Here is a 10,022-nt window from a genome sequence, read left to right on the forward strand (position 1 = left end):
ATTCAATGAGGTAACACTATAATCAGACCTTAGCCCCTCAAAATTATATAAGAAATAGGGCAAATAAAGGTAAATTCAATAAGGCTAAGAGGCAGGTTGGGGGCCTAACTCGATTGGCGAGAGCTTGTCACGATAGCATCACCGGTCATGATTGATTGTGCCTACAATTCTATCTAGGTCTCCCCCATAATCTAAATGAATACAATATAATTTTAACTCTTGGTCAATTGCCTCTAAATCTTTCACCTCTACTCTAGCAACTAAATTATGATCGAAGTAGTGATGAAAAACACCTTTAGGAGCCCAAGTTAGTCACCTCATTTCAACAAAAAATAGAAAAAGTGAAAAGCATATAAATTTCTCTATAAGTGCATTAAAAAATAATCTAACGTTAGTGTATTCCCAATACTTATAAAAAATCTAATATAATTTTTTCATTATTCTAAAATCAAATATTTTTATGTTTCTTGGGCTTTAAAATAAAATTTGAAATTGGAATGAAAATTATTATGCAATAAATTATCTTATAAGAAGCATTTTTAATAAATTGTTTTCCTTGGAAAAACTCCAAATTGAGAGCATTTGTAAAATTATTCAATTATAACAACTAGAAAAATAATACTCAATTTGGTAGTTTATTTTTTTCCTAATTTTACCTTTGTAAACCAGATTTTCTTTAATTTTAGAATTTTATAGTGCATTTAATATGAACTAATTTAAATTTATAAAATATCACTATAATTAAATGATGACTTTTGTAATAAGCTTCTCTTGGCTTCAAGAATATTCTTTACTGACAAGGCCAACCACGTGAAGGTGGAAGCTCAATGGCCTTTCCTAATTGACCTAAGACAACCACAAAACAACACAACATAACATTTACACAATACAACACAACTTTACACAAAACAGCACAACACAACACAACACAACATAACATTTACACAATACAACACAACTTTACACAAAACAACACAACACAACATTACACAAAACAACACTACACAACATTATACAAAATACAACATACATTTTTTTTTATTAAAAAGTTATTCACATTCTTTTTTTATTAAAAAGAACATAAAACTTAATAATGATGATGATGAAAACTATGTTACATGTAATGTTGTCATAGTTTATAAAGATTACAAGCAAAACATTGTGTAATTGCAATAATGTTAATATGTGATGGTAAAATAGGGCAATGTTTTTAGTGATGTGCGAAAGATTATAGTCATGTATGTGATAGTAAAATAGGGCAATGTCTTTAGTGATGTGCAAGAGATTATCCTCAAATATGTGATGGGTCAAAACATACATTTAAAATTTTTATGTAGACACAATTATGTCACTTGATCTGCATTAATTTAAAGTGAGTTTATGTCTGTCTTTTAAATGTTGTTTATATAAGGGTAATTTATGATTAGTCCATTATGATCAATGTTAATATGTGACAAGTCCAAATGTAAGTTTTATTATAATAGTGGCATGGTTATGTCATGTGAAATGCATTCAAAAAGTGAGTTCATGATTGCCTTGTAAATGTTGTTTTCATTATGATAATTTATGACTGTCCATTGTGAATGGTTTTAAGATTATGATTTGTAACTTTAATGTTAAGATCAGAATTAATAAATACTTAAATAAAATAAAACATGAAGCAAAAAAAAAATTCAAAAATGCAAGAGACACATGATACAGACCTTAAAGAATGGCCTTGGCCAATTGACCATTCTTTAAGCTGTAAGAAAAATACAGACCTTAAAGAATGGTCATGGCCAATGACCATTCCTTTCAGTCTCTAAAAGGGGTTTTAACCCCTTTCAATAACTTTCTTTTATTAATCATTGTATTTGTACATGTTACAAAGCTACCATACCAAGTCAATGTAATTGACCAAGAAATGACTAAAAAATGGTAAAATACCTAATCCCATCCCTTGCTGCTCTAAATCAATATTCAAAACAACTAATTGACAAAGTTGTTTAGCTTTCTAAATCAATATTGAAAACAACTAATAGACAAAGTTGTTTAGCTTTCTTTGCAATCTTGTTAACCAACTTCTCAGCAACATGTTCCAAGAACAACTAGGTATAGCTGCAATGATTTTGCCTCCAACATGTTGGAAATTTGCATCAGGATCCAATACTTTACGTTGAGGAGGTTGCTGTGAGTGGTTTGTGAGCTTGCACTATCTGCTTGAATTGTTTATCCCTGCCACCCAGTCAATACCAATTTAGCCATACATCAATTCCCATAATGGAAGAAGCTGAAAGATTAAAAAAACATCGGGAGATATATATAAATAATGAAAATAAATCTATAATCGATCTAGAAAATTAAATTTAAGAAGCTGAAAGATTCAAAAAAACAAACAAACTAGAAATCACATAAATAGAAAACCATTTGAATTTAAAGACTCCCAATTATAGTCTGTTACCAATTAAATAGGGGCTATTGGACCATAGTGGCATCTGCATTTTTGCCATATGGAATAATTTGCCAGCAAAAACTTATAATACAATCCCATGCCTAAAAGGAATTACAGGGATGACCTCCAAAAACCCTATCTTGAACCATTTATGGCCATGTAAAACCCATTCTAATCGAATATAAATACAGCAAAACCAACCCAAAATCCAAAAAAGATTGTTTCTGGGTATTGTTTCTGGGTATGCAGATCGTGGTCAATGTTCAGTACAAGAGGCTGCACATAACTAGGCAAGAAAAAGAGCATTGTAAATTAAGCCACTCAGAGCCGAGGGTTACGATAGAAATACATAATGCAAAGAAAGTTCTGCTTATGCAAGCTCAATTCGGTTAGCAGACTCGGCATGTTGGTAAACATCATATGCTTTTGTTTCTATTAAGGTTTGGATACAAACTAAATCAGAATGTGTTGGTTGTTAAATCTCTTTAACGCTCAAAGGATGCAATCCAAAGAATATGGTTGTTCTAAACAAAATGAATAGTAAACAGCGTCTAACAAAATCAGAATGTGTTGGTTGTTAAAAGCTCTCTAACACTCGAAGGATGCAATCCAAAGAATATGGTTGTTTTAAACAAAATGAATGGTAAATAGCGTCTTTAACAAAGAATGGGCAATGGAATATTTAAGGCAAAGAAAAGATACAGAAGCTATACGATGCAGACAAATCCCCTCTACTGTTTACGATTAAAGTATTATCTGACAAAGAGGATTTAATTGGTACTTACTGATATGGGCTCCAGATATAATATTTGGTTAGTCCAAGACCATGGGCGCGAACCCTATGAATCTAGGGAGATCATCTGACAAACATGATTTAACTGTTACTTACTGATATGGGTTCATTCTCACCAAAATTCCTGTGCTAAATTAGAAGAATGTACACAATGGGTCAAGAAAAAGCTTCTGAAAATCTAGAATGGAATATATAAGATTTTCCATTGTAAGAGTTGTAATTCATGAGGTGAGACTCTCAAGAAAGAAATATAAAAGAAAGGAACTGTACTCATTTGGATGTATGGAGAGTTGAGTAAGACCTCTGTGGTATTCTGGTTGTGTATCTTAAGCTAAGACATTTAGTAGATCCTAACTATCCTAAGGGTTTTCTTCTTCTCATGTAAAAAGTTCATTTCAGTGTACCAAAAAAAATCTTTTGACATCTTCTCAAGAGTTGGTGTCTGGATCTGTGCATGTATGTGAAAAAATCTTTTTGACATCTTGTCAAGCGTTACTGTCTGGATCTGTGCATGTCTGTGAAGAAAAATCTTGACATCTTGTCAAGTCTTAGTGTCTGGATCTGTGCATGTATGTGATAATTGGCGGTCTAGAATTCTATTGACTTACCTTTTGGATATAACAACTTTTTTTTGTCAGCAACAATTTAAGGTAGTTTTTCATTGGTAGTTTTTCATTTTGCAAGACCTCTTATGGAGACTACATAAGCTTATCTCTTCGAATCCTATTTTTTATTTAGGTGAATTAGAATAGGTTTTAATTCTATGCCACTTAATTTGTAGCTATTTCATGTATAGATTTTAGTAGGCTGGTCTCTGCATATGATTTGTTCTTAAAAAAAAGGACTACCATTATAAGATGAAAAATTCAAGCCAGAGACAACATATACAAGCTATACGAACACAGACAAATACCCTCTACTATTTAGTAATAAAGCATTATCTACTATTTTTCTAATATCTGTGTGCATGATGATGAAATAGCATTTTCAATTACTCTTCTTTGGTTATAGGAAAGATAGCTGCTTCACACCCTAAATTCTAAATGATTAAGAAAATCAACAGAGTGATTGAAATACTTTCAAAAAAGAATCGACTTATCAGATAATACCATGATTCGATTCTTACTCAAATTAAGAAGTATGATCAAAGCATATCTGCAAACCAAAATTTACAAGTTTATCCAGAAACATTTCAATCATATCAAGGACTCTGAAGATTTCATGTTTATCAGAAACAACAAAAGATAAGAAAGAAGGATAGGCAGATCCTAGAAATGAATAGTTGTATATATTTTCTCGACTTAAGATGCAAACCTCATCTGGTAAGTTGCAGATTAACATACCAATTTCTGAAGTGGTTTATTTCTCCAAACGTAGTGGCTTTTCTTCTATCTCAATTGATTTAATTAATCTGCATTGACCTAGCTGGAACTGCATATTTGGTTTTAGAATGCAAGGCTGATTCCAAACATCCTTCTACCTTGCATAGAGCTAACACATCCATTCAATCTGGCACAATAATATTCTTTTTCATTCTTTTACCTCCCATTAATTAGAGCACCCAAACTTATATATCTCAAATCCTAACCCTCGGTGAGAATGCTCAGGGAAGGTTCATGACATGACAGCGTGTTTCTATCAGTGTGCATAGCAGGCATGACGATATAATCCATTCAATCTGGCACAATAATATTCTTTTTCATTCTTTTACCTCCCCTTAATTAGAGCACCCAAACTTATATATCTCAAATCCTAACCCTCAGTGAGAATGCTCAGGGAAGGTTCATGACATGACAGTGTGTTTCTTTCATTGTGCATAGCATGCATGACGATATAAAGGGAGGGTTGAACAGGGAGACTTTTTGTAATTGCTAAGAAACAGTAATCCTTCTAATTTATATATATATATTATATAGACCTCAAATCAATAGAAAGAGCAAAGCAAATAAAGGTATATCAAGTGAATGAGAAAGTAGAATTCCTTTATACATTTCATTTCCTTATCTTTTCACAATTCATAGATTCAACACATTATTTCCAGGCAATTTCACTACTAGAGAGGCACTATTGTCCGAGTATATACAGTCTAACTCCAAAACATTCTCTATTAATTTAGTGTGGATGGATATTAGCATGGTTGGTTCTCAATTCTTAATATATTAAAGATAATGTTGTTGTTTGTTGAATTCTGTTTTCCTTTTTGCTTCTATAGCTTGATGTTCTCCTTTGAACTAGTTTCTAGTTTGAAAAAAAGGGTAAACGCAAGGTGTTGCTTATTTGTTTTTTTTCAGTGTCTTAATGGAATGTTTAGAAGCCTAAAATCCCAACATTTTTCTTCCTCAATTCCAAAAAATGAAATATATTTTACAACAAAATGTCTAGTGGAGATCTGCCATAATAGGCTAATCTGTTTAGATTGAAGACTGTAATGTCAATTAATATTCAACCAATAATTGTGACACTGAATATGCAAGCACCCAATGGCCTGATATGTGTAGTCTTTCACTTCGATCCAGGAACTGCTTTAGGATCACATGCCAGTGTCTTACAATAGAATTCATTTTTGGAGGAATATAGAAACAACTTCTCACTGAAGTTCACAAAAGAAAATCCCACTGTCAAACGCCCTGTCAAGGGCAAGATAACTAACTCTCTTACATGAATTGTCTCAGAAACTTTGCGACATTTTGGAAAGAATGCTGTCACATTGTATCGGCTGTTCATCATGGACTCTTGGTTCTTCTGTTCTAAACGAGAAATGCCACAGGTTGCTTAGGTGTGGTACCAAAATCTTTCCCTATGTATTTATACTATAAGTGTATATATTCGTATTCTTCCTTGAGTTCTAAATTTCATTTCCTATTGATTTATTTTCAAAGAAAATTAGTACTGACAAATATAGAAGATCTGTGGTACCTACGATAACAACAGACCTGAATACCCTTATTTTGTTAATATTTATCTTTGACTTTGTGTGAAAAGAAAAGTACTCGATATAATATAAGATAAAGTCTACACTGATAAGACAATTGCATTACACTTCATAGTATCATACAAATCTCTTGAATGGGTTCTTCATTATCGTGGTTCTCCTTATCTCCCTCCTGGTTCAATAATTTACTAATTTGATGTTTGCGTAGTAAATGCTTGTTTGCCTTTGGGTTTTCATTCTCTTTCGTTTGCTAACCCAAAGCCGTTATTACTTACGCGCAATATATCCCTGTCAGCCTGTTTTTGGTGATTTTAAATTTTAAATTTTCATAGCATATGATGAAGGATTACAAACACTAAAGGGCATGGTATAAAATAGCATCCCTGTCAGCCTGTTATTTCCAGGAGGCGACTGAATTAGGGAAACGAGAAAGAGGTATAAAATAAGCAACTAGGGCACTTGAACAAGAAAAGTGAAGTGATAGTATGGCAAAACGATGTCTGAGGCAGTTAAGAAGGTACTACTCTCAGTTTTATATTGAACATCTTTTGTTGCTTTCAAATTGATTATACGGAATTGTAAGAGGGGATATGACCACAAATTTTCTAGTGAATGGGGATGAACTATAGGAGTGCTATAGAATCTACAATGACTTACCAAAGGATTAATTCACTTTACTTTGCTAGGGCTTCATTCTTTTCCATTTTTTTGGTTTTTTATTTTTTTTGGGGTCTATATATGCACTAAGGCTGACATATCCTTGCGAAACAACAGGGCATTAAAATTAGGGTCAATGACAAGTATGGATAGGCGAGACAAATTAGGGTCAATGACAAGTATGGAGAGGCGAGACAAGTATGGACAAGTATGAAAAAAATAGGGTATACCATAGTGATTGATAAGCCAATATCTCCTTCACATCTACTGTGGGCACTCCTAAGATGAGCTTCTCAACACTAAAGTAATTCTCCCATACTGATTTTTTCTATCTATAATTAAGAGACTCTATTTTTGTGATGATAGCAAGAAGAATGTAAACACTATCTTTATGTCCAAAGAAATCATGTTTAGACTAAGAAAGACTAGTAATGTGAGATATTTGTTGTAAACTTGTTAGTGTAAGAGAATAATATGTCAATTGGGGAGTACAACTACCATATGTCAAGACACATATTTAATATATAGGAAGAGAAGAGAGTGGAGGGAAACAGGGACAAACGAGGTGGAAGAAGAGGTGAGTTAAGGAGTACGAAGAGGATGCTGCAGGGCATGTAAAATGGTAGAATGGTGCACCCTATTAGAGAGTGGAGGAGACCACATGAAGCTAGTTTCACATAGATCAATAATAACCCCCTGCTCCACATAGATCAATAATAACCCCCTGCTCCTTATGGTGATATAATGATAGAGAGTGGAGGAGACCACATGAAGCTAGTTTCACATATATCAATAATAGCCTCCTACTCCTTATGGTGGAATACTGAGCTGTGGTGCAGTGAGCTGTGGTGCAGTGAGGAAGGAAGAAGATGAGAATGAAGGTCATGCTAGTAGGAAATTTGAGGTAGGTCAAAGAGTATATCAAAGCATCATTAGAAGCTGCATAGCAAATTACCATGACTTCTAAATGATCATATTACAATTGGATGAAACATAGTTACTATATTTATATTGCATAAACCCTATGCATCCTTGTATTAAGCGTTCCATGGTTGACCATGGTATGTAGTTACCCAAAACACTACTTTAATTCCATTTGGTAGTTCAATTACTAAGATAAAAATCTCTCTTCCCACACACTTATGAGATACAAAAGATTTATATAGAAAATTTCGCTTGAACAATCTTCATTGTGATTAAATTTGTGCGCAGATTATAGTGTGTGGAACCGTTACTATGTGATAAAATTAAGTTAGGATGGGTTTTGGAAACAACACTTCTCATCTACTTGATATCAGAACTCCTATGCTTGTATTTTTGTTGGATTCATTTACTAGTAGCTAAAGTGGGTCCTGTTTTGTAATTAGATTTATAGGATGTTATAAATCTCTAATCAAATTGAACCCTAATTCCCTTATGATCTGCCTCCCCATAAAATTCTAGAATTAAGATATTTTCATAATGTTGGTAGGCACTAAATTGTGACGCCTGTCCTCTAAGTTTAATCCTCTAAGTTTAAAGACCTTACATCTAGCATTTATTGTGAAATGTGATTTTGCTCCTATGACTGATTCTGTGATTCTGAAATATATAGTTTCGGTTCATGTCTTCCCTATCCCCATTATTTTTTTCCATACATCGGTGTGTTCGTGCTTAGTGTGAAAACCTGACCCTTATTTCAATTAAATCCAATATTGGGGAGAGAAGAGAAAGAATATTAAAGCGCAAAAAATTCTCAATCTCAGTTTCAATTCATTTAGAATATGGAAATAAGATAAAAAACAGTTTCTAATGTAAAGAATGGCTAGTGGGTGGAAGAAAAAAAATAGCAGATAGACATACCTGAATGTACACTGGCGCAGAGCCTTCAATTTCAGGCAGATGAGAATGTCCCTCTTAACCTGTCTCTCAGTTCCTCCATCCCTCCTTGGTGGTTTTATCGTTCAATCCAAAATAGCAGAATCAACTTGTAGCACAACTCCTCCATCCTTCCTCACTTGCCAAATATTCCTGCACAAATTCATTATCTAGTCTACGATGTTTTAAAAAGAGATTATTAATGGAAGCTCTTCAAATGCAATTAATTTATATTCAAAGTAGCAGCATCATAAACAAGGACAGGTAGTCACCGAAAATTGACATCAAAACAATCTAAAACTAGAAGAATTTCTTATAATTAGGATAACCTGTAAGAAGAATTACCTAGAACAAAGATTTTGCCTCTATCAGTTATCGCTGCCTTTTGCCCTGTCTCTTCCTTTTGCTCTGCATCTTCCCCTGTTCAGCCTGTTCCTATGTAAAACAGAGAAACCAACCAAAAAAACTGGCAAAAAATCACAGAAAAACCAACCCAAAAAAAGGTAAAAAATCACAGAGAAACCAACCAAAATAAAATGGAAATACAGACCAGCGTGCACGCTGTAACAAAACCCTTACCAGAAAGATCAAAAATCCTAGAGAAAACAAAACAAACAAAAAGATGAAAAATCCTGAACAAACAAAGAGATCCTATAGAAGACAGAGAAAAAAAAATATAACAGAGAGAGAGAACAGAAACATAACGAAACACTAACAGGAAGAATACTTGTTGTAAATGAAAGACGAAATGGTTTTATATAACCCCGATATGCTTTTTTTGCTTTTTCCTGCCATCCATAACAACGTTCATTTTTTTGCTTTTTCCCGTTACGTTCTAGTCTCAGATATTTTGAACATTCTGATAACGACTATTTGGACTCTCACAAGGATTTCATTTGAATTCACAAGAGGGCACTGGATTCACTCGCTTCTCCATTTTTAGCATCGTGCTTCGATAAGTGATAGCCGAACCCCAAGCCATGCCTAAGTTAATGTGAAATTCTGAAAATACTTAATTTGGGTTGTTCATGCTTAACTGAGATTTATGCTTACGCGCTAATGTTGATGTGGGGCCTAATTTGGTTGATTTATGCTTGATTGAGTTTCTTATGCGCTAATATTAACGTAGGATCATGGTTGAGTCGCTACTGTTTAGTGTTCCATGTTGTGACTCTGGGAATGATAGTGTCTTCTTTGTATAGTGATTAGGATGTCAAAATTAAAATTAAAATGGTTTTGAGGTTCTTATTTATGTTGGAGTTATTTATAGGTCTTTCTTTTTTAATGGAATATTATAATTACGTCGAAGACGTCTCTTATTTGAAATGGACAACCTCAAAATTGCTATCGAA

General features: G+C 33.4%; 1 long non-coding RNA gene across 3 annotated transcripts; it reads right to left on the minus strand.

Annotated features, from left to right (window-relative positions):
* Nucleotides 1–1,761: 1,761 nt before the first annotated feature.
* LOC131067108 (uncharacterized) lies at nt 1,762–9,721 on the minus strand. Of its 3 annotated transcripts, none has more exons than XR_009111777.2 (3): nt 9,016–9,721; nt 8,656–8,845; nt 1,762–2,214 (listed from the first exon to the last, which is right to left on the minus strand). It is a non-coding gene; the product is annotated as an uncharacterized LOC131067108 (long non-coding RNA). The 3 variants fall into 3 exon arrangements; XR_009358496.1 differs by having other exon boundaries at nt 8,656–8,840; nt 9,016–9,720; XR_009358497.1 differs by having other exon boundaries at nt 8,656–8,823; nt 9,016–9,719.
* Nucleotides 9,722–10,022: the final 301 nt, after the last annotated feature.

This window comes from Cryptomeria japonica, chromosome 7 (assembly GCF_030272615.1).
Source record: "Cryptomeria japonica chromosome 7, Sugi_1.0, whole genome shotgun sequence".
NCBI classification, from domain to species: Eukaryota; Viridiplantae; Streptophyta; class Pinopsida; order Cupressales; family Cupressaceae; genus Cryptomeria; species Cryptomeria japonica.